Here is a 7,090-nt window from a genome sequence, read left to right as displayed (position 1 = left end):
GAGTTAGCAGCTGTTTTGTTTTCCTTTGTTCCTTTGTTCCAGAAATAAAGAAATTTTTATCTTCATAACTGGCGTGGGTTTAGTTATTTATTTTGTCATTCGATGATATTTTATTTCATTTAGGTCCCATCTGGGGTGCCACTTTTTATGTGACAATTTGACTTTGTGTTCTCTTTTTTTTTATTTATTGTTTTGTTAGGGGCGCCAGCCAGGACTCTCTCCTGGCATTTAGGATCGGTCAGTCAAGTTTGATTTTGTTTGTAGTTTAAAAAAAAAAAAAATTACATCAAACGTCACAAAGATGCATATCAATCAAAATGTACACCCAGCACATTGAATGACCATACTCAACCCAGCAATCTTAGTGCAAAACCAAAATATTCATATTTTTAGAGACTTTCACAAAATACCCAAAACCTCACAGTTCGTAAGTCTATCAAACAAAAAACAATCCAACTCAAAATTCCACTACAGATTTTCCTTCACACTTTTTAGTCAAGATAAATCTTCTCAAAGGAAAGAAAAAGGAAAATTAAGTTCAGTTCTGTTCATGAATGTAAGCAAAATTCAGTTCATAAATAGTAGTAATATTTTTTTTTTTTTACTTACAGAGTCAGTCAGTCAGTGAGTCCAGTCCAGTCAGTCTCATAATCCAGTCTGGGTTTTTCCTGCTGGGTTGTGGGTGAATGACCAGCTTCCGTAAACAGCTAAGCAGTGGATATGGAGCGATCTGGGAGAATGAAGATGATTGTTGATCAGAGGAAGGCTGTTGGTGATGGATGAATAAACAGTTTGTAAGGGATTGCGTATTTACCGCACAAATGAGCGTGCTGCTCCATGTACACTCCTCCTGTTCTCCTGCTCTCCTCAAAAACAACTGAATGACATAAAACTGAAGGGAGTTGAATTGTGGTGCGAACCGGGAACGACTCATTGAGTAGACTGTGAAAATGGGTGTTTCTGGGGGTGTATACGGGTGGTGAAATCCAGGGATGCAAGCCTGGTTGTCACAATGTAGCAAAACCTTTGGACTCCAGGAGCAGAAGTGATCCAAAACCCCACTATAGAACCAGGGTATATTGCTGGTGATGGATGACCTTAGTGTCTCAGAATGGTGTTATTCCACCATGAGCCTCCAGAACAGCCTCAATGCTTCTTGTCATCGGTTCTCCACATGTGTGGTTCTCCACGGGACAATGGTGCAGGGCACTGTCCATCACATTGGTTCAAAATCTCCCACTGATGTTCAGTTTGGTGGAAATCTGGTGACTGTGAAAGCCATGGCATATGATTCATTTTCATACTGATCAAATTAATATTTTATATCTTTTATATTTTACCATTTTTCCGCTATTTCCTTTTATTTGTCACCCATCTGAAACAGGATGTCAAGGTTCAGAAAACTGTTGTCATAGTAGCTGAGAGAAAAATATTTAGCAGTGTTTAACTAGTGTTCTGGCCTCTAGTTTCCTGAAATAAGGTGCAGACACAAACGCCAGCAAAATCTCAAGAACAAGCAGAACAAGCTATTTATTTGATATTTTGGTGACCACATGTTCTGGCACTAGCCACACACAGCTGGGTGCAAATTGGGAAAGAGACTGGAGCTGACTGCATTATGAGTGGGATAAATACATTATGCACAGGTGGAGTTGGGGCCAATCAAATCAACAACTGAGAGCAACACAGAGTTGCCATGACACAGGGAAAAGATTACCAATGTACTACATTCAGTCTTTCTCTTCGCTGAATTTCTGAGAACTTCTACTCAAAGCAGGAAGTGATTCAGTTACTGTATGTCAGAATAATTTTTTGGTTGTTTATTCATTCTTGCTTTATCTATATTATTACTGTATCTAATTTGATAATGCATTTATGGATAGCTGCTCTCACACACCCATGACTGGACAATTGTGAGGAAAATTGCCTTGTATCAGCAAAAAGACACAAATGCAAGTGCAATTAAATGCAAAGTACTTTTGGTGACAGGAAAGTCCAAATAGGCGCAGATACAAAAAAGACTTGTGCCAAAGGAAAAATGCATAAAAATGTAATTTGCCCTTGTGGAGACGATGGGCCCCGTTGCTGCGGTCCAGCCAGTAAGACTTTGGAGATCCATGCTGAGCAGAGTGCTGATAATGTAATGATTCTGATGAGTGACCTGAACAGTCAGTTGGACATTAGAGTGCAAGTTCGAAGCTAAAGTACACATGTTAACTTTCTCACTGTGTCATCACAGAGCTTATGTTGTGGAACTAACCCTTTCATTGAAGAAAGAGGTTTGCTGCTTTTGTATAATTGAGACTAGGTGATGAAAAGTGGTTTGGACATGAGGGTTGAGAAAACTCTTTTAAACAGTCTTCAACATACAGGTTAAAGCAGTGTCCTGTGTCCACATGCATCACATCCACACCTGCAACACCATGCCAATCAAACAATGTCAATATCCCATCTACTGTAGACAGCAACAGTGCATGTCAGTGAGCCCAGCGATAACAATATCCAATATCACTGATAAAATAGAAAGGAATAATGTTACCTAAGCTAACAATAACATATCAACCTTAGCTTTAGACATTAAGCTAAACTGCCTTGTTGTTTCGATGCTGCTCATTCTAAGCATAAGGTTTAAAACCAGGCTTCACTCTCCAGTGCCATAAACCCAATAAACTGTTTGTCATGTTCACAGAGAGATCATGGAAAACTCGACCAAGAAGACAACATGTCGAGAATGTCTTAAAACTACTGCACAACTAATGCACATTTTTGAAACATTATATGTTTTTTTTTTTTTACAAAACAGTCATTAACTGTAAATAAGCCTTTCTCAAAGTGTTCCCATTAGTTATTTAACATTTGTTGATGTAAAAAATCTTCTTTTCAAAAGTGATGAGGACAAAACCAGCCATGCCGTGTCCCCAGCATCCCCAGTGTAAATGACACCCATGAAACTGGGGGTTGCATTACCTTAATTGATTTATTGGGATTCATGGATGGATGACTGATTAAGAACAGTAGGTTAAATTGATAGATTCACTGAGTTAGTTGGTACTAACAAACAGGTAGTATTCACAGAATTCACTCCATTTCATCTACAGTTATTAGCAAACTCAAACAATGGCAGTACTCCCCTCCTCGTGGTTGTCCCCTCAGCAGAGGGTGTATTCATTCTTCATGTTCTATTTTTGTATGTTGTTGGTTTGATGTAAATATTATTATTTCATATAAATAAATGAAACTGACTCAGGGAAGTATGGGAACACTGCATGAGCTCAGCTGTCATTTGGCATCATCAGTAAGCAGCTGGGTGTCATACAGTTTGAATAAGGTCTGAGATGAGCGCAATGTTCTTGGGGGTACATAGTTAATCAGGGAATTAGCGATGTAGCTTTGTCCTCACCCATTTGTACAGGAGGAGGAGGAGGAGGAGGAGGAGCTTAAAATCAGTTCTAAATCTAGTTTTGAATGAGCTGAAGTCTCAGTGCACCACAGGAATTAGAATCAGTTTTTCACCATTCTTTTCTATTTATAAATGGCTGGACTTCACCACCTTGTTGATGTGAGACCTGAAGCTTAGATCTTGTAACATCAGATTTAATCCAGGAGGTTCATTTGCCAAATCGTTAAACAGCACTCTCTTTGTTTAGGGGCCAACTTTTTTTCAGTTCAATTACAGTTCTGTCCTTTAACTTTCAGGAAATATACATTGTGCTGTAACGAGGTCATTAGTGGCAGCATGTAGTGAGAATAATAATGGACAGGCGGCTATATCTGTGTGTGTGTGTGTGTGTGTGTGTGTGTGTGTGTGTGTGTGTGTGCGTGCGCGTGACAGTGACAGTGACCATTTTATTGTTATTTTACTGTTTATTGTTTTGGTGTGCTTGTGCCTGGAAACAGATACTGTATGTAGTAAAACTATCATGACCTCTTATTACTGTTCCTCTGTTCATGAACTCATTGTCTGCAGCTACGCCATGTGTTCTCCATCCTCTCTGACTCTCTGACCTGAATCAAGTCTAACAAGAAGGTCAGATGTGTGTGGAGGTACCATGATAGTAAAGTCAGGACATTTAGTGGGAAACACGCTGCCTGTATTATGTGAGCGCGGCAGCAGACGTCGCTGAATAGCCAAGCAGAAGCATTTTGTGTGTGTTCACACCAGCTATGTCCGGCTACTGGAATGTTGGATTTCTTTTCATTACAAATTCATTTCTGATTTATTTTTCACAGAAGAAAATGTCACCTTGTCCACATGCAGCTGCTAAAATGATTTAAAAATATATTTGTTTTTTCATATCTCATATTCAGATTCAAACAAGACTTCTACTGGGAGATGGGCGACAGGCCAAATCCCTAGATTATGAGCCACAGCCACGAGGCAAGAGACACACGTCTCACACAGCCAGTGAGTCCACTCTAACCCTTTTACATGTGCATTGAAATGAAAATCAACATGTTCTACAGCCACCACACTCGCACCACTCTTCCAGTGTCTTCCTGGCCTCAGGACCCAACAATGTGAAACAATACCCTGCTGTTTGCCAGGTTTAAGTCTCACATAACTGGCACGAAGAAACTTTCACTTGCCATTTCTTAACCTCACACCTTATCATACGCAGGTGAGGCTTTTTTATTCTTGATAAGCAGAGTGATTAAGTGACCTGCCACCCAATTGTCCTTAATTGCTTATTTTTCAGGCTTTGGTGGTGATCTGAGTGCCAGCTCAATGTTCGGAGAAGGTAAACAAAGGTTGACACTGTATCATTATGACATGATATACTGTATGTCAGAAAGAATGGGGATCATATTGTTCTGGCTGTGGGCTGAAAATACTGTGTGCCAGGGTTGAAATCTGCAGCTCAACACAGCAAAGCAATATTCAGACCTCTAGCATTGCACTGTGTTCATACTGTGACACATGAAAAGTTATCATGAAATCAGCATAACTATTTAATGGAACCAGTGTGTGAAATGCCCTCAGACGATGGTCTTATGACACGCAGTCTCTCTAGAACAGTTGAGGCCTTAACTATGACGATTACTTTGACAACAACATTGCACAATTAAATATCCAGTATGCCAACAATGACAAAATCATTGTTTCTATAAAACAAGTTCAAAATTGCAAAGTTACAATGTTTAAGTGTAATACAAGGGCAGATGTGTGTTTGATGGGGTTTTCTTTTTTTCTTTTGTAATTTATTTTTCCATGGGAACCAGAGGAGCTTACTGTGAGTTTGTTTATTTATTGAACTAAAAGGTTTTGCAAATGGATGTAAGGCGTGTTCATTAGCCTTTAAACACAAACGTGAGCACTTGACATTTGTTACATGTTTGAATCTATCTATCAATCTTGGTTTTATTTCTTCTAGTTGTATGACATCCACATCTACACACACTGTCCCAGAAAAACAAAACAAAACCCACATCAGTGGTCTGAGCTGTTTTTTGAAATGAGTCCTCTTCACAGTGCCTGGACACGCCCTGTCTTTCCTCCACAGTCTTTAGAGACTTGTGCTAACGGCACTTCATGACAGACACTCTCTGCCGCCATGTTGCTCCTGTTTGCATCACTCTCCTGCTTTCCCACAGTTGTCTTCGAAAAACTGAATTAGTGAAAATGGTTAGGAGAAAAAGATATTTGTTTCTGATGAATATTGCCTCATATCAAAGGCCGGTGCGGATGTCTGGCGAGCAGCTGGATGTGGTGGCGAGGCAGGTGGGTGGAGATGGCTTGGACAGACAAAAGACTGGGACTGGACTGGACCAAGTTCTTGACTGTAACTCTTTACAAATTATACACCCATTAATAAACACATTTCCAAATTCAGGGAAGGAGAGGGAAATAGTAGAAAAATATTTTGCTTTATTTTTCCTAGATTTAAGTAACTTTTAAAATGCAGTTCAGATGTATAAAAGATGTCAGATCAGAAAAAGCTGAGATTCTCACTCTTAGATAATCTGTATTTTTCTGTTTGTGAATACAGGATAGAATTTATTATCCTAAAATGATCCCCTGTTTTAGTCTGGAACACTCTGAATGTATAGAAACACTGAAGACAATGCTTTCCCGCTGACAGCTAAGGCATAAGAATTTCAAATGTGGCAAATTCAAGAACAAGATGATGTCCTTGAATCAAAAATATCCTCTTCAAAACTCATGCATAACAACAAGGTTATTATGATGCCTGTCTTACCCATCAAGGTATTGTGAATACCATATAATCCTTTTAATCCCCGCAGTAGGCCAGAACCTTGTTAATCTCAACACCACCACATGAAATGTTTTTTGAATAAGCAAAATGTTTGGGTGCCAAAAACATGCAGGCTTCAAAACCGTTATTTTATATCAGTACTGTAGTACTCAAATGTGAATGTGAAGTCATATGTAGAGATTGTGCTGTAGTGTGTGAGTGCATAACATGGAAGTTCTAGAGCACAATTTAAGACATAAAGTATATGTCTGGACCTATGGACAAATCCTGCTTTTAAATAGCTGCGACTTCATCTAACAAAATCACCAAACACAAATGAAAGGCAAAGACTGAGCTGTGAGAGAGAGAGAGAGAGAGAGAGAGAGAGAGAGCAAGATAGAAAGAGGATGACACGCAGCAAAGGGCCAGACCCATACGGAAAAGAAATAGAAGAAACTTATTAAAAAAAAAATGTATAACTTTCCATCGCCTTCAGTTTATGTTTCATGTATTGTATGTTTCATGTATAATATATGATTTACTCCTGAAAGCGGCCACTTTTGCATTATTTTCATACAAGATAATAAAAAGAACTAGAAAATTCCAGGGAAATTTTGAGTGCCACGGGGGCTACTGCCAGGATGAGTACATGATATATTTCCAGTGTTCAAAAGTCACCCTGATCATATTCTGGTTTTGAGAAATGTCTTGTGTAAGGTTTGGATGATGGTGAACCCTTACAATCAGGATGAAGGCCAGCAGGATTGGAGTACAAGCATGAGAGAGGACAGAATCAGGCACACAAAAGTTGGTTGCAGAGCTCTTAGTTTACTGGTGAGCTGAGGCAAATGACACAAACAACATCCAACAGTTCTTACATAGAGGTCACAGGATGG

Source organism: Seriola lalandi, unplaced genomic scaffold (genome assembly GCF_002814215.2).
Source record: "Seriola lalandi dorsalis isolate HSWRI2012SDOR001 ecotype SW California unplaced genomic scaffold, Sedor1 jcf7180002054981, whole genome shotgun sequence".
Classification (NCBI taxonomy): Eukaryota; Metazoa; Chordata; class Actinopteri; order Carangiformes; family Carangidae; genus Seriola; species Seriola lalandi.
This window is presented reverse-complemented; position numbering follows the sequence as displayed.